Genomic DNA, 25,058 nt, shown 5'->3' with positions numbered 1-25,058 from the left:
ACCCTTGTTTCTACCCATTGTTAAGACTGTAGTAACTCGCACCATGGAGCATACAAAAAACCCGACTGCACTCTCCGAGCTTCTGAACTGAACTGAATAAGAGTAAAACTAGGCCATGTTTATTCTATGCTGCGTTGAAAGCAGTGTTACGCATTCATTCTGCTCAAATAATTTTCCCTGATATAATTAAGTTGCTGAAATCAAAGAAATGTCATTTGTCTTCCGAACTATACCTCACTGGCTCACTCTACCCCTGCACGCATGCCTCTCTCTCAGCGATCGGTATTCCGTCTCTTTTCCACTCACTCACTCACTGACTCTAAAGGGGCTCGGCACGGCTCCTACGAACCCAGGACAGCACCGTGCTTTAAGCGACTCTCGTCCTAACTAGTTTTGCCTCCAAGAAAGAACGTTATGCCCGTAAAGGCCCATTCACAATGAAAATTAAACATAACGTAAGCGTTAACTTAGGAATGTAAACGTTCGGTAAAATCACATCATTCATGATGGGGACATAAACATAACCGCAAAGATACTTGGCAACCATGGAAATATAACACCGACGCCATTTCCTCATATTCTGTCGTATACTTAGCGCTCCACGATTATGTACTGTTTGCAAATCACATAAGCATAAGCATAAGCATGAAAGTTTCGAGTTCTCAAACTTTCATGTTAACGTCTAACGGCAATGTTAATGTCAGTGTTTATGTGAATCATAGTGAATGATCCCATTTGATAATCTGGCCGCAAACTTCTGTGTTTATGTTACGGTTATGTTTAATTTTCATTGTGAATGGCTATACAGGAGCAAAACCTGTTAAGTTCAGTAGAAAAAAGTGCTTTATAGAAAATACAGTTCCAAACAGGCTGACTTGTGTGGCGCAAGCCGTAGAGGCACACAATGACTCTGCTGCTTGGTCCGAAGGGTTGTGGGTTCGAATCCCGCCTCGGGCATGGGTGTTGTGTTTGTGTTAGTTTAGGAAAAAGAAACAAAAAAAAATCTGCCTCTGGCCGGTAAAAAAAAACTAACGTCAAGTTCACGCTTTCGTGAATCAATAATTTCTGCTAAATTAATAAATAAGAACCACATTATGTTAGGTATGCTGTGCTCGTGGTTAGTACAAGAATCTACAACAACTGTAAGAAAGAGACTGAAAAGCCTTAGAAGCTAAGAACCTAATGATTTGAGAGTAACATACGGAACACGGCTACAAAAATCATACCTCCAATTAGGCCTATTCTGGGCTCATTTGAAAATATAAACCTATAGTCTACAATTCTACATCTACCACATTCGCCACATGAACCCTTGAATGTCACGGGAAATGTAGCTTCGTATAACTAAGAACTGTGAACAGTATACGGAAACGTTCAATGTAAAATTTAATACAGGCGTGTGTTAGCATTGTTGGATTTTTTTTGTAACCAGTTATAGTGGGTTTCACGTATATAAAGAGAGCTTAGATTGACATTTTTATATCCTCCTATTGGTATGACTGAAGCTTCTACTACGAGTCCGCGCCATTTTATTTCACTACAGGTTGTTTGTAATGCTAATTCAGGGAAAGGGATTTGGAGTATTATAACTATAACGAATGGTGAAACGTAGTATAGATATTCGTAGCTCAGAGACTGCCGATCGAGCTGTGTCACAAAGCATCAGTCTCGACTTGATTGTGGCAGCGGTCGGACGTCTTGTAAACAAACTCTGTACTCGCTGTTAGTATCAGTGTACTTGTGCTTCAGTCAGTACAGTGAACTGTTAATAGTGTATAAACAGTGAAAGTGACTTACTGCATAATTAGGTATACATCAGTGATTGTTTATTGAGATTTACAGTAATTAAAAAAGCAATATGGAATCTTATAAGAGAATCAATACTTTAAAAATCAAATTTCCTGCTACGGCTAAAAAACCATCAGCGTATGAAATATATCAATGGCTAGTGGAAACAATGCATGTTAATACAGATCAAGTAGATACCATACAGTTACATAACAGAAATTTTGCAATTTATCTTAAATTAGTTTCCGTGACTTTATATAATAAACTGTTGAATGAACACAAAGGAGACAAGATGTTTAAATATGAATCAGGAGAAGAAATTCAGATCGTTGTAAGTGCGGCGGATATCCAAAGTACGACAGTGCGAATTTTCAATCTTCCACCTGAAATACCCAACATATTAGTAATACCCTCAGTAAATATGGACAGATTCATGATATTAGGTCTGAGAAATGGAATGGTCAGTATCCCCTACCGGTCAACAATGGAGTGAAAGCTGTAAAGATGGACATTAAAATTCCGATACCCACATTATTGAAAGTCGGCATGTACACAGCATCTTTAACTTATCCGGGGCAAATACAAGTTTGTTTTCGGTGTGGTGAACCAGGACATTTCAATCAAGAATGTAAACAACAATTTACTATGTTACCCATCCGACCCCATAACAAGAATAGACTATTAAGTGACATTGTTCGGCAACACACACTCATAAATTGTGAAAATGTTCTACTCGAAGAGAATCAAACACCTTCCATATAAGATTCAACAGCTCCTGAGGCAGTTTCTTCTCAACATATGGATATTCTAACGGATGGCGATCTTCAAGGCAGTACGGAGGTAGGTGATACTTGTAAACATACAATTTCAAGCACAGAAAATATTATGAATGTTCAGCCAATGCCCACTGACATTAACAGTAATGTTGACCGACGAGAGGAAAATGAAGGGCCTAGCAACAAAAAATTACGACAAGAGGACGAATCTAGTGTACAGAAAACACACAAACAGTCAAAGAACACAACACCAGAAGTTATGCAGATAAAACACTCGCGTGACCCGCGATTACGACGAACAGCTGTTAACATTCTACCAGAGTCTCCCGCGGTAGTAACTACGCAGACACAAGCAGCAGAAGCGGCAATCCCAGATACTGACTCCACTGTGACAGATGACGGAAATAAACAAGATCCCTTGACTCGATCCTGGAGCGACGATATGATGGACGAAGAAAGTGCGAAAGTAATGGAACAAGACGAAGATATACAGGTACCAAATAAAACATCAGCTTTTGCCAAAACAAGACAACATCCATATAGAAAAGAGAAACCTAAACCTCGTGAAGAAACCAAACTTGGTTTTCCACTCTTACGTAAATAATTTCTTTTCTAATCAAATAATAGAGCTGCATCAGAATAATCATGTGGCTGCGACTTAACTGTGCCATCTGCCTGATTATTATGCAGTTTGTAATTAATTACGCTACCTTAAACATAAACTGCCTAAGAAGTCAACCAAAACAACAGTTGTAAAAGCAGTTTCTCTATAACAATGATATTGATATCTTATTGTTACAGGAAGTCAATATTGAGAATTTCAATTTTATAGGTCCGCAGTATAATTCAATAGTGAACGTTGGTGATGCAAACAGAGGAACAGCTATAATTTACCGAAGTGGATTATCAATACAACTTTATGAACAACATCAAAGTGGTAGAATAACGTCATTATTGCTTAACAATAGTGCTTTAATAGTCAATCTGCATTTACCATCTGGTTCCAACAACAGGGTGTTACGTGAACAAATGATTGCTCAAGACTTACCATTTTATCTAAGGCATAAGTATAATACCTTAATTTTGGGTGGCGACTTTAATAGCGTGTTAAATGCAAGGGATCAGAAAGGTGAATATCATCCGTCTCCAAATTTACAAAGACTATGTAATGAATTACAACTTTTAGATGCTTGGGAAGTTGTTCATGGAAACAATGTACAATTTACTTTTCATAGAGGTCAGGCTGCTTCTCGTCTTGACAGAATTTATGTGAATAAACAGCTAAAAGATAACAGTCTTAATGCACAAGTACAACCAGGGGCCTGTTTCACAATGTTTACAAGCTTTGTAATTTGTAAACTTTGCTTGTAGATTGTAAATTTCTGTTTCACAATCTTTGTTTGCAATGTTGAACTTTACAAAGGAAATCAAATCTTTACAAATTAAATTTTGCTCACTTTACAAGCATTCTGTTTCACAATGAAGGGTAATTTTACAAACGTGTAAACTTTACTTGTAAAGTTAGCACATTTTTCTACAATAGCTCTGAGATGTGTAAAGTTTGATATTGCAACAAATTCTGAATAAATACAATAAAGATATATTTATTAAATTAATTTTTGAGTAACTGGGTAATATTAAGAATTAAACTAAAGCAGTTTTGATGTTATTAAGTAGTTCTAATGACTCAGACGAAGATATTGAATTTAGGCCTAATCAAACGTAATCAAACAAAGACGTATACGTAAAATTTTCCGGCCAAGAATTAATAATACGTTCGTATCATTGTATGAATTTAATGAAAGGTTTCGAATGAGTCCCCCGCTATACTTCAGAATACCGCATGAGTATTTATATACGAAGACTGTATTTAATAAATAATCGCACTTAAAAAAGAAGTTCCCTGCACCAAAAATAAATTAATTCAATAATACAATAACGACACTGAAGTCGTTTCGAATCTCATTTCGCTGGAATCTCTCCTCCAAGATATGGGACATCACATCCAACATGGAAAAGTGGTGCCCTAACCTCAAAGCGAGAACTGTATTGTTTTGCATTGGTTTAATATACTAGCTGTCAGTCCTGTCAGTTCCGTGCGTTAGTAGATAAGCATGGAATTTCTAAGTTATGTATGCAAAAGTGCCCGTAGGGTAATTGATGTTATTAAAAGAGTTAAATTCGAGACAGGTTTTTGATAATAAATACAATAAATAAATACTTATTAAATTGATTTTTGAGTAAGTGGATAATATTAAGAATTAAACTAAAGCAGTTTTGATGTTATTAAGGAGTTCAGACGAAGATATTGAATTTAGACCTAATCAAACGAAGACGTATACGTAAAATTCTCCGGGCAAGAATTATTAATATCGCTCATTGTATAAATTTAATGAAAGGTTTCGAATGAGTTCCGCGCTATACTTCAGAATACCGCGTAAATATTTATATACGAAGACTGTATTTAATAAATACTCGCACTTAATAAAAAAGTTCCCTGCACCAAAATTAAATAATTCAATAATGCAATAGCGACATTACTTACGCGGTATTCTGAATTCGTTTCGAATTCCGTTTCGCTGGAATCTCTCCTACAAGATATGGGACATCATATCCAACATCCAAAAGAGAAAAGTAATGCCCTAGCCCCTAACCTCAAAGCGAGAATTGTATTGTTTTGCATTGGATGCATACTAGCTGTCAGTTCCGTGGGTTAGCAGATAAGCACGGAATTTCTAAGATATCAGTGTGCAAAAGTGCCCACAGGGTAGTTGATGTTGTTAAAAGAGTTAAATTCGGGGCAGGTTTTTGATCACCAAAATGTTATTTACTACAGCACAGAATTTTTATGCTGCTGATGGGATCACTAGTGTTTGTGAGGTTATGGATGCAACATTAATAAATACTGATGGACCAACACAAAAAATTAACCTAATTTTGTGGTTAGATATCGTAATTATTTTATCAATTGCATATTTGTACGTGGACCAAATCTGTTATTTACTTATTTGACTGAATTTTGTGCTAACTTTGCTTATTTAAGCAATAATGTAGACGTATTGGTATTCTCGACCAATCACAAAAACATGAAACTCCATTGTCGCCAATATATAAAAATCTAAATACTTTTAATTATTTTTAACAATACTTTATATTTTCTGTTGGTGAAATATGAATCAGCAACCTTAGAATAATCTATTTTAGTACAAAATATAAACATATGTATCGACAGTAGTAAAAATACAGCGATTTTAGCTCTGCTCCTTAGCGATTTTAGTAAACTGTCGTTGGCGATATTGTGTAACCAATAATGCGTATTTGTAAATTTCTTTAGCTGATTTTGTAAAGTTCGTCAGACTTTACAAACTAATAAAATAGCATTGTGAAACACAATTTACAAGCATTTGTAATCTTTTACTTGTTATTTGTAAATTGTTAATTTGTAATTTGTAAGGATTGTGAAACGGGCCCCAGCAGTCTTCAGTGATCATCATGCTCTACTAGTTAAAATGGAGGTCGACAATACTATCCCACCACATGGAAGAGGTTATTGGAAGTTAAATGAATCCTTACTGTATGATGATAAAATCAAAGAAGAGTTTATGCTGAGATGGAAAGCAGCTGACAAACGAGCGAACAACCGCGCACTAACAAATATACAAAAATGGCTTACCATATATAAACCTACCATTAGGTCCTTTTTTAAATATGTTGGTATTGGTAAAGCTCGTGAACGGAAAAATATGAGTGAATTTTATTACCGATTATTACAAGAACTACTGATGAAGCAACGTGCTGGTCAGGATGTGGATGCGGAAATTAAAAACATTAAAACAAAAATTGTGCAAATACAAGAATACATTATGGATGGCATTAAAATTCGATCACGCACTACATCAGTTGCAGATGATGAACGTGGATCATTATATCATTTAGCATCTGAAAAGTCGAAAGGGTCAAACAAATATATACACTCACTAACAAGTGGAGATAATGGGTTAATCACCTCGACCAAAGATATAATGCACCAGGCAGAAATACATTTCACGCAATTGTTTGCAACTAAACAGGTTAACATTGATGAGCAAGATAAAATACTGGACTATGTAACATCTTCTCTCTCCGATGAAGAAGCATCGTCCCTTACACAACCAATAACCTCTGAAGAAATACTATTAGCACTCAAGACTGCCAGTTCAAAATCAGCTCCAGGACCTGACGGTATTTGGTATAATTTTTATAAAATATACCGGAACATTATTAAAGAACCGCTAACCAAACTTTTCAATGAACTTTTACACACGAGAGGACAACCGATGGGATTCAATGAAGGTATTATCATTCTAATTCCTAAACTGTCACAAGCACAGACTATACAAGATTATAGACCTATAACCCTATTGAATACAGATTGCAAGCTATTTGCCAAACTTATAGCAAATAGAATCAGATTTCACTTAAAGGAGCTTATAGGGGAAGAACAAACATGTGGAATACCGGGACGGAAAATAACTGACAACCTGGAAGCACTACGAGATACAGTATTTTATTTTGATACCACTAGACATGAATCGGCTGGACTACTTTCGTTAGACTTACAAAAAGCATTTGACAATATCAATCACCAATATCTATTTAAAACCATGAAAAGGATGAACATTTCGGAAATGATTATCAATGTCATTCGTTTTATGTACTCGAATGCACACTCCCGCATACAAGTGAATGGATTTTTTACAAAACCAATCAGACTGGCAAGTGGAATCAGACAAGGCTGTCTCTTGTCAATGTTACTTTATACAATCTGTACAGAACCATTAATTAGAATGATTCACCTTAATCTTCATGCCGAGAATTGTAATAATAAATTGTTCACAACATTGGCTTACGCGGATGATATGGTTATTTTGTTAAGAAAGGAGCAGTAACTTCCCGTTCTTCATCAGGTCCTACACCGTTATGCAATGGCATCTACTGCTAACATAAATTTCAGGAAGTCAAACTTGCTACCCTTGGGACATTGGCCACCATCTCTGACTATGGCAAATATACCAATTAAAGATTTTGTTAAAATACTTGGCATATTCATACACACAGAAATAAAGAAGATGATAGAACTAAATTGGAATCCAATTTTAAACACAATCCGTTACATGTTCTCGAAACAGCTCACTAGGAACTTAAATCTGATACAAAAAATTTGGAACATAAATTTATTTATACTATCTAAAGTTTGGTACATCGCACAAATAATACCTCTGCCGGAAGATGTAGCTCAACGCATGGAATTGGGAATTACTTATTACCTGTGGACAGGACATATTTATAAAATTGCTAAATCTCAACTGTGGAAACGGACAGGACAAGGTGGATGCGGTCTGATTGCAGTTAATAATAAAAGCAAAGCTTTACTCATTAAAACACTACTGCAAAGGAAAAATAAATATAAAAATTCCATTATATCTGAATTAATAGATTTTACTTTGCAACATCCCATATTCCGAAGGATAAAAATGTGCCTGAATAAAATACCAGAGCGGCTTCTCAACGATCCTGAGTCTATGACCACAAAGGAAATATATACGTCATTATTAGCTGTTAAAGAAACCGTTCCCTCCATTATGACCAAATACCCGAATATGAAGTTGAAAAGAATATGGAAAATCTTCACACTACCAAATATTTCAACTGATTGGAAAACAAGTGCATATAAAGTAGCAAATGATATTGTTCCCACAGAAGAAAAAAAGTACCACCATAACATCACGCACTAACCTCTATGTCAACACTGTGGCAGTTTTGATACTCTTCACCATCGATTAACAACATGCCGACCTGTAGTATGGTCTTGGTTATTTCGAAAACTAATAAATGCCTCTCACACGGACAACCCGAACGACGTTCGAAGGATGGTACTTCAACTGGAAATGCCCATCCACAGCAATAAATTCGCACTAACATGGATAATTATGGGATACTTACACTACATGATCAGTGACAACAATCCAACGATAGCTGGACTACAAAAGTTACTAATGGAAGCTGAAAGGAAACTGAGAAGAAAAGGACGTATCAATTTGTTAATAATTGAAAATAAGAAAAACATTCTCAATATATGAAAATAAAACTCAGCAATTGGTATAAAAAGATATGGCGATTATGTGAATAATTTACGTAATTAATTGTACTCTGTTAATATATAGGCCTATGTATACACATATATCTTTTAAATTGCTACCATATTAACTGTAGGTGTAGTTTCCAAAAGTTATTTTGTAAATAGTGATGGAAGCCTTCAAAAATGATTTAAGATCGAATATATTTTAGTATTACAGTATTTTGTTTCATATGTTCATATATTGCCAAAATAAATGTCATAATTTGGCAGATTTTAACATAGTACAAACTTCAAATTGTTCTTTTGCGTAATGTCATAAAATAATGTTCATTATGTCATTAATGTGTCACAGGATCTCAGGTATTGTAGTATAAATAGTGTTATATAACTCATGTCATATATCATGTAAAAATTGTACGTGACAAATAAACGTGTTAAAAAAAAAGAAGCTGTACTAGTAAAAAAAAAGGCATGGTCGAGTACAGTTCACTTCATACAAACTTACACGCAGTGTTCTGTAAACGTATTTTAGAATAAACAAATGTTATATTTTAATGACATGTAGTGACCTACATACATAATCTGCATTTCATTTTGAAATACATATATTTTTCCTTGGCAACGCACAAGACACCAACAAACAACATTACAAATATACGCAATTGAATATCAATTTCTACGTCCTCACGTGTCAGTGGAATTATTGATGGCTGATAGATAATTGTCTTCTGTATGGTAATCGCCTCTGAATATGTATGTTTTTCTCCCAGGAGCGTGTTAAATTAAAACCTTTATTTACAATATCATGAAATATAATAATATGTATACTACAGTATTTACAATATATGAAATATGCTACAATATTTACAATATAGCCTAATACAGTATAATTAAATGTTGAACAAATTGTAGAACCAAAGAAAATGGCATTTTCAATTAATGCTATGTTTTGTTGATGAAACAATTTATTCCTGCTGTGCCTTGTTATAATAAATTGTAAATAAAATTTTCAAATTTTCAAAATACAACTTCGCTCTGTTGCAAGGAAGGCAATTTTTTAACATGGAAAAACTCCGCTCTACAACTGCAGAGACAATTGGAGAGTACTTGAAACAAGATACGTCAATTAAATTCACATGTTGAATAAAGTCATTGGGACACGTCTTTGTTAGTACATCTGAAATCCGACTAAGAATAGTGTAACCATTATTTTTAATCAAATCCTGTTCATTTTTTCACCAACACGTTTTCCTACTTCACCTTCTACTGCACTCAGTTTATTTACAATAGTCCTCATAATATTTATTTGCTCAACTAGTTCTACTCCTGACTTTTCTAATCGAATAATGGCATCCGGTAAATATAAAAAATTTGACTTAATATCCATTACTTCTTTCTCGATTGTTCTATCATTTAGTAGTTCCTGGCGTATTTGAATCGCAGCCGCGTCATCGGGATCGAAAGACTAGACCACTTTCTTCACAGATTGGAGGTGATGTGCGTAATAATTGCAAGCTTCTAACCATGACCCCCATCTCTTAAGAACTGGGCATAGGGAAAGCAACAATTTAGGGAATTGTTTCCTGAATTTTGATGCTCGATCTGGAGCTTTTACAAATAGCCTATAGTCTTTCAATTTTGTATTGTTAGTTGGTTTCACTTTCGGCATTGTACCTGCACTTCGCTACTCTGAACTGCAAACCTGCATGTTGAAGTTCTTATGCGACAAATGTCCCGTTCACCTGTTGACGTGCAGAGATCTGCGAGTATGTCATGGAGGGAAGGACTTGGTATAAAGGGTTGTAAACAAATGACTGTGTAGATGCCAATACAGCTTTTACTGCTCCAAATTCCGTTCCCTACTAATAATAAACACGTGTTTCTATTGAATTTAAACGTGTTCCGGGGACTATATTAGTGTCAAATGCACATAAAGTTATAATGGTAAATAGTTGCATTGTATCTGGATGTCATTTTTCTTATTCACGCAGGAAAACTAAAGGAATATAACATCTATAGTACCTGTAAATGTAGCTTAAAAGTTGTAAGAATATGCCATACATCTTATCAGATGATGTACATAACTCAAAATTGATTTTTTTTTTTTTTGGAATTAACGGCATCTGGAAATGGGCGACTCACATACAACATTGATACCACATAACATGAGCTCTTACAGCTCAGTTTAAGCACTGGGAGTAGTAGGCCTATTATAAAGTAGTTTATTTATTCGCTTATAATTAAATTAATTCTCTGCACACCAAGTTCCAGTTAAAATATAATAGACAAAATAGAAAATAACGGAGACAGCTACATGAAAATATGAACTAACACAATATAGTCTATGTGCATAAACTTATAATCATAAAATAAACTACACATAAAGAGAAACAACTTAATAAAAATAATAATATTTAAGTTACATAGTAAAATAAAAAAATAGGAAAATACACTATACGGCAGCTATGGGGACTATCAGCAAAGTAGGGATAGAACGTGTCTTACTCACCCCACATTCGTTTGATTGACAGGCGAGGGGTAACGCAGTTGTTTTACTAAGTCAAATGCAGTGGTGGATTCGACACACCTTGCACGTCAGTAATTTCTCCGCTGTTATTTCTTGTTTCCAAATCTTTACAGTCTTTTGTTTATATGAAGTACATGTGTCATACAATAATTAATTATTACAGCCACCTGCTGCGATTAGGCAAATTATATATTTTTCATTCCTTTATCATGTGCACGAAAAATTCTTGAACTGCCTTATGATCGACATAATAAATTGTTTCTTTTTAAAAACAATATTGTCATCTAATTGTACAACATATTAAAAAATATAATGATCAACATAATCAATTGTTTCTTTGTAAAAGTACTAAAGAAACTAACTAAGCTCCATTGTCACTTAACTTTAAAACATATTAAACAAAATATATGAGATATGAATTAAACGAAAAAATATTGTAGGCCTATACTGCTAATTTTAATTCTTTTGTTGTTGTTGGCCCTCGGAATTTCTTGTTATTAACTAAAAAGGATATATTTCGCTCTAAAGTAGAACTCAACCGTAATACTGAAACTAAATGTATGTCTGTGATCCTAGACCTAGAGATATTATGGTCATATTCATTTTGGAACATGAAAAAAACTGCTCACAACAGTGAGTGAGCCAAACATAGATGCAATATTTACTTACTTACAAATGGCCTTTAAGGAACCCGTAGGTTTATTGCCGCCTCACATAATCCCGCCATCGGTCCGTATCCTCTGCAAGATTAATCGACTCTCTATCATCTTATCCCACCTCCCTCAAAGTCATTTTAATATTATCCACCCATCTACGTCTCGGCCTCCGCAAAGGTCTTTCGCCCTCCGGTCTCCCAACTAACACTCTATATGCATTTCTGGATTCGCCAATACGTGCATAGATACAATATGCATTGCAAAATGTGCGCAGATTAGGGAATTGCTCCTCTGGCAGGTATTTAAAGAGATCTAATTCATTTTTTCCTAAACACTTTAGTGGCGATTCCACAAAACCATTTCACCTTCCAGTTATTGTGAGTGCCCCATCTGTAGCAACTGACACCAGTTTTCTTCAATCTAAATTAAATTTAGAAACAACATTCAGCACAGCTTCAAAAATCTCTTCACCACGAGCACTGTCACGCAAGGAAACCAGATCCAGTAACTCTTCTAAAATATTGAAGTTCTGGTCCACACACCTTATAAATGTAATCAGTTGTGCTGTATCTTTTCTATTTGTGCAATCATCTAGGTCGAAAGAATAGAAAATTAGATGTTCCAGTTTTTTCTAACTGCTCCTGTATGTCATTTGCCATATCTAGAATCCTGTCGGTAACCGTCCGACGAGTCAGAGCAACTGAGTTTATAGCAGTCATTGAATTTGGAGAAACCTCCTCGGCAGCAGTCACTAAGCAATCTTTAACGAATTCCCCATCTGAAAGAAATATCGGTTTCTTTTAGCTATAAGCCAGCATATTCGATAAATTGCGCGTAATGCATATATTTTTGTTGGTTATTTAACGACGCTGTATCAACTAGTAGGTTATTTAGCGTCGATGAGATTGGTGATAGCGAGATAGTATTTGGCGAGATGAGGCCGGGGATTCGCCTTAGATTACCTGGGATTCACCTTACGGTTGGGGAAAACCTAGGAAAAAACCCAACCAGGTAATCAGGTCAAGCGGGGATCGAACCCGCCGTCTGGAGGTTTCATTCTGGGGTAAATTTGACTTCAATTTCAGTTCATTAAGCCTACGTTCTCTCTTCAACCCTAAGAGAAATATATTTAAAAATATATTACAGAACTGATGAAATCGCACCAAGTAGGCCTAATATGCACTCAAAGTTTTAAATAGGTAAGTTCAGTTCCATATACTTAATAAAATAATAAGTAACTAAACTCCGAAAATATCATAAACATATCTTATTTTGTATTTCTTCACAAATATTACGAAAATAGCTTTTAAAATTGTAAATTAATAACTGTAAGATATCAAAGTCCGCTTTATCTTTCGATCAAAGTTGCGTTTAATATTGAAGCGTTTTATATGCGCAATTTTAAACCCGATTATTAAGCAGCAAACTTCCTTCTCTTTTTAAGCAACAAAAAATTCTTTCTGCCACTCTTCCTGAAATTGACGTCCCGAGATCGAAGCCATACCCGCCACCGAATGAAATGTGTCTTTACTATGGATAAATATATAATAGGATGCGAAACTTACTGAGTTTCCCGTAACACATACTAGAGGCGCTGTTGTAGAAATTGATCTTGCTGCCATCTGTTTGTGGGAGGGGCGTTATTACATCTAGCAGCGCACCAAGTAGCGAAAAGAGTAATTACTCCATGCATTTAGCAGCGTACCTGGTGAAGAAAATGTTAAACTGTGCAGAAAGTATTCCTTCCCACCCACATCGATATTCAAAACTAACCCAATTTAAAATAAAACATTTACAGTTTTATTCCTCACAGCATATTCTACTGAAAATTCTTACCGGAGCCAAAAGGAAGATAAAAGAGACGATGTGTTTTACACTACCCGATTAAAATATAACCAGACAGAGACAAAAATAAAGCAAAAGGTTAGATAATTGGGATTGTATTCTTTGGGTATTTATTGTACAGCACAATGGAAAAGTCTGCAAGAACTATTTAGATAGTTCAATTTATTATATTACTATTACTTTACAATACATTCAACAACACTATTTTTACAACGTCCATAAAAATCACTGTTTAACATACACTGCTTATACACACGTATCACTTTATGTTTACTTATTCGCAAGTTTCAGTCCGCCATCTCGACTCCTCGACTCTCCCGCACAGCAATATATGGATAAATATTATATATTTATCCATGCAGCAATACCTCGAACGGATAAATAGAGAACTCTGGGTAATGTACCCAACACGTAGTTCTAATGTTCACCACCTACGACGTTGGGCGCTGATCACCTTATTTCAGACCCCCAAAGCCAGATGGTGCTGACCGCAGTTTCGCATCAGAGTCCGTGGATATCCAGAGTACCGCAATCGTTTGAGCCGGCAAATGCCGATAAATCCGCCATTGTTAGTCCAACGCGCGCTCTGCAGTATACAGTTGTATAGGAAAATAATGTAATTGAAGTGGGAAAAAATGCAATGCTGCTGTGTTCAGAACTGTTCACGGAAAACTGAAAAAAGCGCACATTTGTTTTCACTGTGACAAGGTGAAAGAAATAAGGAAAAAGGAAAGAAGTGGTTATAAATATAAAAAGGAACGATCCGCTACCTAAGCGAACATACATTGTGAGATTAATGAATGACTGTATTTTGATATTTATTTTTTCAAAAATTGGTCCCCAAAATATTTTTATAAAACTAATCTAGAATTTAAATTGTTTCAGCAATGATATTTCTACATAAAACAAATGAAAATCACGTACCAATTAGGATCAGTATCAAATTTTTACCATGTTCTCCCTTTCAAATCAAGCATTTCTGAATTTAAACCTATTTGCTATTTGCAAGAATGACATAATATATTTGTGAAGTTCTGAATTCATTCTTGAGACAAGATTGTATTGTTTGGCTCGATTGGAAAATGCAGAGACCGTAGAAACTAGAAACCCTATTAAGGTTAGACTGATGTGAAATTTCAATTTTCTAAACTATTCTAGGTAGATCTCTGAAATTTTATACTTTTAATTTGTAATTTTAAATTGTGTAAATTTAGGTTTTCAAAAATTGCTACTATTATGGCCAGAATTTTTGTCTACATACTTGTCAGACCTTCAGAAACAAAACTTAGTATACAATTTTCCTTTTATTTTACTAAAAAAATAATTAAAAATATTCTAATGCACTAAAAGTGTAAAAACAGAAAAAAATTCAACTGGAGCGTAAAAAATTAGTATTAAAAATACCTTTCATTAACATTCTGGCTGATATGCATATACGTATATTATCAGGCAGTACATCTCACTTGACGATATGTGTCCGAGGAAGAACAATTGTTTGTATGCATCTGAAGTCTGATTAGTGGAATATGTAGCTAAGCGGCGAAGTATGCATTGGAGGGAGAAAGGAACTGGCCACCCTACCCCATTATCTCCTGGCCTAGTTGTCTCATGAGTGTTAGTGGTACTTATGAGATTCAAACATGTCTTCGAACATTTGACTAAACAACAACAACAAAAAATATGAGTGTTAGGTATAATCCTGATAGTAAGATTTGTTAAGAACATATTCAAAAACCTCTAATCATTATTCTAATACAGTAAACTCTATGTAAATTGTAAGAATTATTTATGTATTTTCGCGAAATGACTTCCTAAGCTAAAACTACATAAAATAAATAAATTAAGGAAAAAACTCTACAAAAAATCATGCACGTAGTACAAAATCTGTAGAAAGAGCAGAATTTTAGCAATGCAAAATTTACAGTAAATTAAAGTGGAGAAAATTCACTTCAAAGTTTTGGACGATAATAATGAACCAGGTCTCTGTCTTTTTTTATTTTCTAGGCATTTTGCAACATATAGACCAAGCATATTATGTACAGAACTTATCCTTATATACACTACCACGCTGTGCACACCTAACCTACACTAATAAATAACGGTAACAAAAATAACTATGTAAACTTATGAAAAGACTATAACAGATAAATATTACTTACAAATTACTATATACTGCAGATACTATTATAACACTAATAATAAAACTGTTAGAAACTTGCATATATTTCTTGTAACACAAACAAAAACCAAGCATGGAAAACACGTTATGGCACCTAGCAACAAGCGGAATTTTCCTTTAGACAAGAGTTGTGCTCTTCTTTGTAACTGAATGTTTTTTAAAGGAGTCCACACCTGTGGAGTAACGGCCAGCGCGTCTGGCTGCGAAACCAGGTGGCCCGGGTTCGAATCCCGGTCGGGGCAAGTTACCTGGTTGAGGTTTCTTCCGGGGTTTTCCCTCAACCCAATACGAGCAAATGCTGGGTACCTTTCGGTGCTGGACCCCGGATTCATTTCACCGGCATTATCACCTTCATATCATTCAGACGCTAAATAACCTAGATGTTGATACAGCGTCGTAAAATAACCCAATAAAAATTTTTTTTAAAGGAAAGCAGCCTCTGAAGTAGGCCTAACACATTTTGGATTCCATGAAGAAATATTTCGAGAAGTTACGCTTGCTGAATCGGAAATCTAATATTATAAATAATGTATAAAATAGAGCGTAATTTCCAAAATGGTAGCAGAATTTATAATGGAGAGCGTGGACGGTGCATTTAAATTAACAGTCAGAGCCCGCAGCCTTTTAAAAATGTGACCCTAAATAGCTGATAGACCGGTCGTATGATCATGAAAATTGGCCGAGGGCATCTTTAGACCAAAAATGAATTTTTAAAGGTAAAAACAAAGAAACGATTTTTTGACCAAAATGACAAAACCTCACATCAGTGTATCCTTGGGGACATTATACTGAAATTACTAACTTCCATATTTTTAAAGCTAAATTCACAAAATGTTTATCACTAGTATATCTGGTTAATAATAACACATGTAGAAAATTTTGTCTCTCTATAATAAGTGGTTTGTATTTTATTAATAACTTAATAGAATAATATTGTATTGTTTTATACAAAAAGACCCTTGCGTCACAATTTACATTATTTTTCATTGATATTCACTTATAAGATTCTTTATATACATTGGAACAAACATTACTGTTGGAATTTTCTGTACAGCGAATGGGTAAATTACTAGGAATTTTTATGACTTAATTTTTTTTTATTTAATAAAAAATTCTAGCAATTTACTTATTAATTTTACAGCAAAACCTTATAGTAAGCTTTAATTCCATGTATGTAAGGAGCCATATAAGTGAAAATCACTTAAGAATAATGTCAATTGTAGTGCAAGCGACTTTTTTTTATATAAAGCGGTTCAATATTTTAATAAAGTAATTAATAAATTGCGAACCACGTATCATAGGCGGATGCAATTTTGTACACTTATCACTAATAAGCAGATATACCAGTGATAAAAATTTGGTGAATCTAGCTTCGTAAGTATGGTAGTTATTGGTTTCACTGTTGTGAACTCTTAAAACTAATAAACTTCGAGAAATTTCAGTATAGTGTGCCCTTATATGCGGAAGCCGGAGAGTTTGCACGAGGAATGCAGTTGGAAATGTTTAGATTTATTGTTATTTTATTTGCAAAATTGTTGTTTTCATTTGTTACTTGTAATTTATTAAGTTCTTGTTGCTGTAATACCTATAACTGTGATGTTTATGAAGGAGTATATTGAACACTTAATTGCGTATTTATGGTGTAATAATTATTAAATGAAGTTTTTATACATTAGTATGTTGACTGATAATAATGTTCTATAATGTGAGAAGATCCTTTAGACGTTTTTGCCCTTCAAATTAAAAATATCTGAGTTTCACTTCAAATATTCCTATCCCTAGCGTGTTGAAAAGGACTAACAATGGCGGCCGACTCGGTGATTGCGCTACTCTGTATATCCACGGACTCTGTTTCGCATCCTATTATATATTTATCCATGTCTTTACGATGCACCAGGCGGAGGAGATGGTCGGTGAGGGGATGGTCGGTGGAGTGAGGTAAGAAAGCTTTGAGTGCAGTGACCCTTCGGAGCCATTTTTCCCCATGGTTGCGACTATAGGGAAACTAAATACACAACTTTAATAATTTTTACTCTCAGGAAAATAAATAAATGATCCAATGCTGTGGAATAACGGTTAGCATTCTGACTGTGAAACAAGCCGGCCCAAGTTCAAATACTGTTTTGACAGGTTACGTGGTTGAGACTTTTCGGGGTTTTTCCTCAACCCATTAAAAGCAAATGCTGTGTAAGTTTCAGCGTTGGATCCTGGACTCATTTCGCTGGATTTGCCACCTTAATGTCGCTCAGATACTAGATACCCAGCGTAGTTGATAAAGCGTCGCAAATAAAGCACTTAAAATAAATAAAAAGAACTGCAAGTTAAATATTCAAGATGACTCATATAGCTATTCCTCCGAAAATGTGAAAAATACACATTGAAATGAAAGTTCGTTATATAAACTAAAATATTAAGTCCGAGAATAAGGAAATTTTATAAGACAAAAGTCGACTGGACTAATCCTTATTCTTCTTCTTCTTCTTCTTCTTCTTCTTCTTCATTTTTGAGTCTGCTGCAGGTGATTCAGCCTTTGCGTCTTTTGTAGAGGAAGTTCTGATACCAACGGCATATATTTTCTTTTATAGTTTCAGGAGATCATATTTCTTTGTCTCACAGATGGGAAACTGTCTTGAATAAACATGTGGCATAATTATATCGCCCAGTTTCTCTTTTTCTCTTCTGTTTGAAGGCGCCTTGATGATAAAATATTTATCTTTCATACTTATGTTCACGAATATCGTAATTATATTGTGTGGTGTCGGCCATTTCCTTTTCGTATCTGAAACACTTCAATTTGATACAGTTTATATTGGCCCTTTTCTCATTTTTGTTTTATTGGTTACTTATTTTGAACCGGTTTATTTAAGTTCAAAAATGCATACATTGCAAAACGTCTTGGGTATGATATCTTGATTTATGTTTCTTTCTACAGGAGCGTGCAATTTTGAAAACATTTTTATATTTGTGTTGAACAGAACTTTGTGAGCTATCACTACATTTACTTGGTGGTACCCTATGCAGTGGCATTATTATTTCATACTCCCCAATAAATTTTGTTTGTGTATTACAAATGAATAATCTCGCAATATAAACTAATAGTATCTATTGAAAATTACGTATTTTTTCAAGTTGACCTATTATATTTAGAGAACAAAACATATTTCAATTCAGTCAAGAAATTCAAGAATGCCTGTATTATCTTCATCACAATCTGTTTCACTTCTTCCACTTTTATATAGTACTGAAGAATCAAACTTAATTTTTTTTTCAGTTCGTGCAAAATCAACGCAGCACATTTTGTGAGCTTGAAAGTGTGTTCTAATCCTGAGTAGCTATGCTTCAAGCATATACAACTGCATTCTGTTGCGCGTTTTTGATTTTATAACAATCATATTTCATGAATGACATGTAGTATAATGCCGTTTTATGTTATACAACCGTTTTCCTCGTAATACTTGTGAACAAATAATACATTTAATATTCTCATCATATTGGCAGCAAAAAAATGCGTCCTCCCATCCTGTTTTTGCAGAGGTACATAGTTTCGAGAGAGACATTGAGACGATACGCCACTCGCAGGTCAGAGACAAATACAAATGGAACGGAGTTTCACTCCAGTGAGTGAGAGGGTGGGGGTTGGGGAAAGTAGGAAGCAAGAGAAATGCACAGCTATCATTGCGAGCCACAATGTGCTCGTGAGTCACATTTTCGCCACGGTTGATTTACGGTGACAAACTTGAGAACTGGCAAGTCTTTGAATGCAGCCTATAATTGTGAAAATACTTTATCTGGATGTAATAATTGCATTTGTGCATACAATTTCATATTATCAGGCAATCACAAACACAATTCTTTGAAAAGCCTCAACAAAAATTGTTTGCCTCTTATATTTCGGGATCTTATACATAAACGTTGCCACAGTTAAAGAAAGCAACCAAGTGAAAGAATCTGGGTAATAGGCTCGGCAAATCCCTGAGTTCCCGCTATTATTAAAATTAACGGTTTACTGCTCAACAACATTCTATGAATTGTCGAAGTTTACAAATAAAGCAAAGAAATGGGTTACATATATTTTAAACTAAAAATGTAATTGATAGTAAGATCCAGTCTTTTAATCCATTAATGTAATATTCTATATGCATTAATTCCACTTATATTTTTAAAATGATTTTAAAATCGCAACAATGTTGCATCCACCAGTCACATTAAATTAGGATGGGAGGGAAAAATCATTATAAATCACAGATCATACCTACACGTTTGTAGAATGTAGATCCTCGTGTTTGAGCATGAGGAAGTTTTCTACACAACCTACGCAACCTTGAACGACATTCTGCCATCTATTGAAAATTATCGGGACTACAATAACTGAAGAATATTATGTATGCTGTGGATCACAATCTTGTGAAAAATAAATTATGCTTTAATGAAATTATTTTTATAATTTCAACATTAAAGACGCCAGAAAAGTAGTCAGGTCGCCAAGTGAAAATTTTCGTCGCCATTAGGAACATAAAAGGTGCCAGAATGACAATTAGCCACATCTGGCAACTCTGTGCTTGCGGTAGCATGGTTGTGTGACATTGTGCAGTATGGTTGCTCTATAAGAACATCTCTAGTTCCTTCTCTTAGGCCTAGCGCGCACGGACGGTTTTTCGTCCGCTTATCCGCCGCGGTTAGAAAACCGCTTTGATAGAACACATTGCTTGAAATTGATGTGAACTCATGAACGGATATTTTACAGCAGCGGTTTTAAAAACTCGACATGTTCTATTTTCTGAGCGGAGCGCCAACCGCGCGATATTATGAAACACGTGTGAGAATATGTTAATGTGCACACGAGCTGCAAAACAACCGCGTAATGATGCAGTTGTGAAATATTATCCCAACGCAGTGGAAAGTATTCGACAAGTAAGGAAACAAAGAGGCAAAGGAAATTAATATCTAGGAAGCCTAGTTTCGAAGAATCCCACATACAAATTCTGAAAGACGGTAGAACAGAAGAAATTGATGAAGATAAATCCTTCTTGCTCTTATTATTGCCGACTTTTCGAAAACTTTCACCACAACAAAAATTGACAGTAAAAGTGGTATTTTTTCAAGTATTACAAAAGTTCATTTTTCAACGAAATAATCCAGGTCACCCAGTTATGCAGGATATCAAAACATATTTATGCATATCAATTCTCACTTCCAATATCCTTCAAATGTGTTTAGTTCATCTGGAATGCCACCATATAATCAGTCTACACATTTGACTCAACCTGGGCTGATTCAGACTCCTCACACAGAACAGACTTCGTCTACAGCAATGAATTTTTCAACATAATGTACCCAATTCTCAACTAACGCCGTTCTGCAGTAGGCTACACCCAATGGTGTTTAATTGTCGCCTACTGACAGTACAGTGCTCTCATCAAGTTAATCTGATTTATTCGAACTGCATTAACATAAACATATTAAATTACTTGCTTTATATACTCGTATGTAATGGCTTATGTAAATTGTTACGATTGAACCCAAATATAAATATTGTTAAAGACTGCTAGTCTTTCTTCTGATGCTACTGCATTTCTCATAATTGTTCGTATCCTTATAAGCTGTGTGTTGCTGTATGAAGTTTAATAATAGGCTGAATGAATTTTTACTCATTCTAAAATATCCAGACAGTTTTTTACGATATGATACGGAAATAAAATTTGGAGCTCCCTTATTGTGTAAGTTTCGCTTACAATACACTGCTCTTGCTGTGCAGTAAACAAGAGTCCCTGTATATATGGTACTTGTGAACAGTCGTGCAAATTGCTGCCTAGGCCTACATACAGGTGGACTCCCATCAAGACTCGCTCCAAATTTTAATTCCGTATCTGTACAATGAATCTGTCCCTTAAGTAGTCTTTGGCTTAAGAGGGGATGGACCCACATTCTCTTTCTTCGCTGTTTTCGAAGACGAAATATAAAGCACATATTACAGATTTCCCACAATTCTTCTTGAGTGTTATCTGCTAGAGCTAGACTGAGAAAACAGCGGTTTTTTCACCGTTCGTGTGTCCACTCAAATCAAGAGAGCTGTTTTCTTACCGCCGCGGCTAAATATCCGCACGGACAAAAATCCGCTCGTGCGCTCTAGGCCTTACAAGTGATCAGGATTACATCATATGTCAACATTCACAATGAGTAAGAAATCGCCTTCCGCCTTTCCTATGCTCTGCTATGGTCATGTAACGTTGTGCAATATGCCTTGTTTTAACAGCAGGGTCAGCGGGTCTTCGACTTCCTTATCTATGTTTTTCACGGTTAGTTCGCCCCTTGCCCATAACTCAGCACGCAAGTGCTCTGGTAAAATTTAAAAGTTGTTGCGAACAAAGAAACTGAGAATTCGCCGAATCCCCTGTAAGCCCAAACACATGTTACTTTTCTCGTATATACTGTATGGAAGAAACAGAAAAGAACATAGTCCTATATGCATAATGAAGAATTAATTAATTACTAATTTATATTTAGAAATAAAAAATATACATCAAATTACTGGAAAATATCCGAAATTGCTCGCTTCCCGCTAAAATCCTCCCCAAACACAATTTTACTCGAAAATCGGATAATTACTCTCTGACTGGCAACACTGATATAGGGAGACGTAGAAATATGTATATGTCGCTATATAAGTCTGTTCATATTAGTTACTTCCATAGAGCATAATTTTGACAAATCGCATTCGACTTACAAGCGGACACATGATTAAAATTTCATGAGATAAAACCAGGACGACAAACCACCAGAATTTTTATGTAGGAGAGAAAACGCAAGACAACCCTTCCTATAACTGTCTCCTTCGCGTACAAGTTTCCTGTATGTCTTAAATAATTGATATCCTGTTTTCATTTCTCTTCTTAAAAATGTAAATAAGGGGAAGACAAGAAGAACAAAGGGAAGACAAGAAGAAAAGAGGAAAGACAAGGAGAATAAAGGGAAAACAAGTAAAACAATTGGAAAACAAGGAGAACAATGGGAAGACAAGTAGAACAAGGAGAAGATCATTAGAACAAAGGGAAAGACAGGGGAAGACCAGAAACAATCGAAAGGCAAGGAGAAAAAAGAAAAGATAAAGAGAACAAGGGAAGACACGGAGGACAAGGGGAAGACAGGGAGAACAAAGGGAATACAAAGAGAATAAGGGGAAACCAAGGATAACAAGGGGAAGACCAGAAACAAACGAAAGACAAGGAGAAAAAAGAAAAGATACGGAGAACAAGAAGAACAAAGAGAATAAGGGGAAACCAACGATAACAAAGGGAAGACAGGACAACAAACGGAAGATAAGGAGAATAAGATGAAGACAAGGAGAAAGAGGGAAAGTCAAGGAGAACAAGGGGAATACAGCAGATGAATGGGAATATAAGTAGAACATGCCAAGGGGAACACAAGTAGAACATGCCAAGGGGAACACAAATAGAACAAAGGGAATACAAGATTTCTATTTATCGTACAATAGGATCCCTAATAACAATGTATTTTCTCTATACAGTGAAATTTGGAAACAATCTGCGCAAACTACAGCACTTCGTTCATAACTTTATGTTCTGTAACATACAAAAATGTGAAAGACAGTTAGAGCTTATTTCGGGCAAGAGCATATTTTATATTAATTTCTTAATAAAACCACTCAATATTTTCAGGAAAATTTATTCTCGCCCATTAATCATTAATAACGGAGAGAAATTCGCTCTGGCCCTGGGATCGAACCCAGGACCCTCAGTTCTACTCATTGGATACCCTACCACTGAGCTACGTCGAGGCTGAATTCAGAGTATCGGATCGAACTCTTCTCTTTTGGTTTTTCCCTTTTTGGTCTCCTTCATGTTCGACAGTAGTATAATACGTCATCGTTAGGGCCAAGAAGTTCATGCATTTGCATATATTTTTCCATTGACTTTAATTAATTGCTCATGGATTATCTTAACGATCATCAACATTTAAGCTTATGAAACCAAATTTTACGTTTTATATAAGTGCATATTTTAGCTTTAAGTAAATGCATAATAGTTCATGATATTTATATTATTTTGGCATATTTTCGCGTTTAAGCTCATTAAAGCTGATAATTTTTATGTTGCATGAAAATGCATAGATTAGACTCTAAAAATAAAAACATCATATTCTATTTTCGAAAACTGGTACTGAGTGAAATTATTATAATTGTTTTTACCAGAGAAGTATTGAAAGTTTCGCGGCGCACCTAGCAAAACTCACGGAACACGGCACAGTAGTGTGCCTGCTCTGAACAATAAATTTAAGTTTAATCTCATCTAGTTTGACCTGTAATGTTATTACATTTATTGCTTACTACTACTATTATTTATTTACTTATTTATTTATTTATTTATTTATTTATTTATTTATTTATTACTTATTAGTGATATCAAGAAATAAAGTATTTTATTAGTGCCTATTTATAGGTATATATTAAGATTTCTGAAACCATACTTGCAGGCATATTTTGTAAATTTTTAGGGCATGAACTTCATGGCCTTAGTCATCGTACACTAATACGCGTATGAGTGACTTGGGTGGCAGGGAACCAACAATTATGTAGGCTGTTCTGATTTATGTGGTTATTATTAATTTTCTTATCCTACAGAATTCTCTGTTTTGGTTATTACTTATTAATCTGTAGCATCAAAAATTAATATCATCACATAGATTTACTCATCTAACAGTACATACAGTACCTGTTGTTTTCCAGCCGCCCAAGTCATTCATATGAGTGGGCTCCTAATGATGATATAATAGCTTATATGTCGAACATGGAGTATGCCAAAAAGGAAAAAACCAAAAGATAGGAATTCGATCCGGTGCTGTAGAGTGAGCTTCGGGATAGCTTTGTCGTAGAGTGCTCAATGTGTAGAACTGGGGGCTTCTGGGTTCTATCCTCAGAGCCAATGCGAATTTTTTCCGTTATTAAAGAATAATAACCACAACAAAGAATTCTGTAAGATCAAAAATTAATAATTTCATCACAAAGATTCTCTCCCCTCTTCACTATCCCTGATTAACTCGTACTTACTCACTACTAGAAAACTTGTTACAGTACTAGTTTAGAATGTATTGCTGATCACAGAGAAATGGAATACCGCAGTTAAACTCGCTTTTTAGGTATCGAAGATGACAA

The sequence above is a fragment of the Periplaneta americana genome, unplaced genomic scaffold (assembly GCF_040183065.1).
Source record: "Periplaneta americana isolate PAMFEO1 unplaced genomic scaffold, P.americana_PAMFEO1_priV1 scaffold_84, whole genome shotgun sequence".
NCBI classification, from domain to species: domain Eukaryota; kingdom Metazoa; phylum Arthropoda; class Insecta; order Blattodea; family Blattidae; genus Periplaneta; species Periplaneta americana.
Note: the sequence above shows the minus strand (reverse complement) of the source record.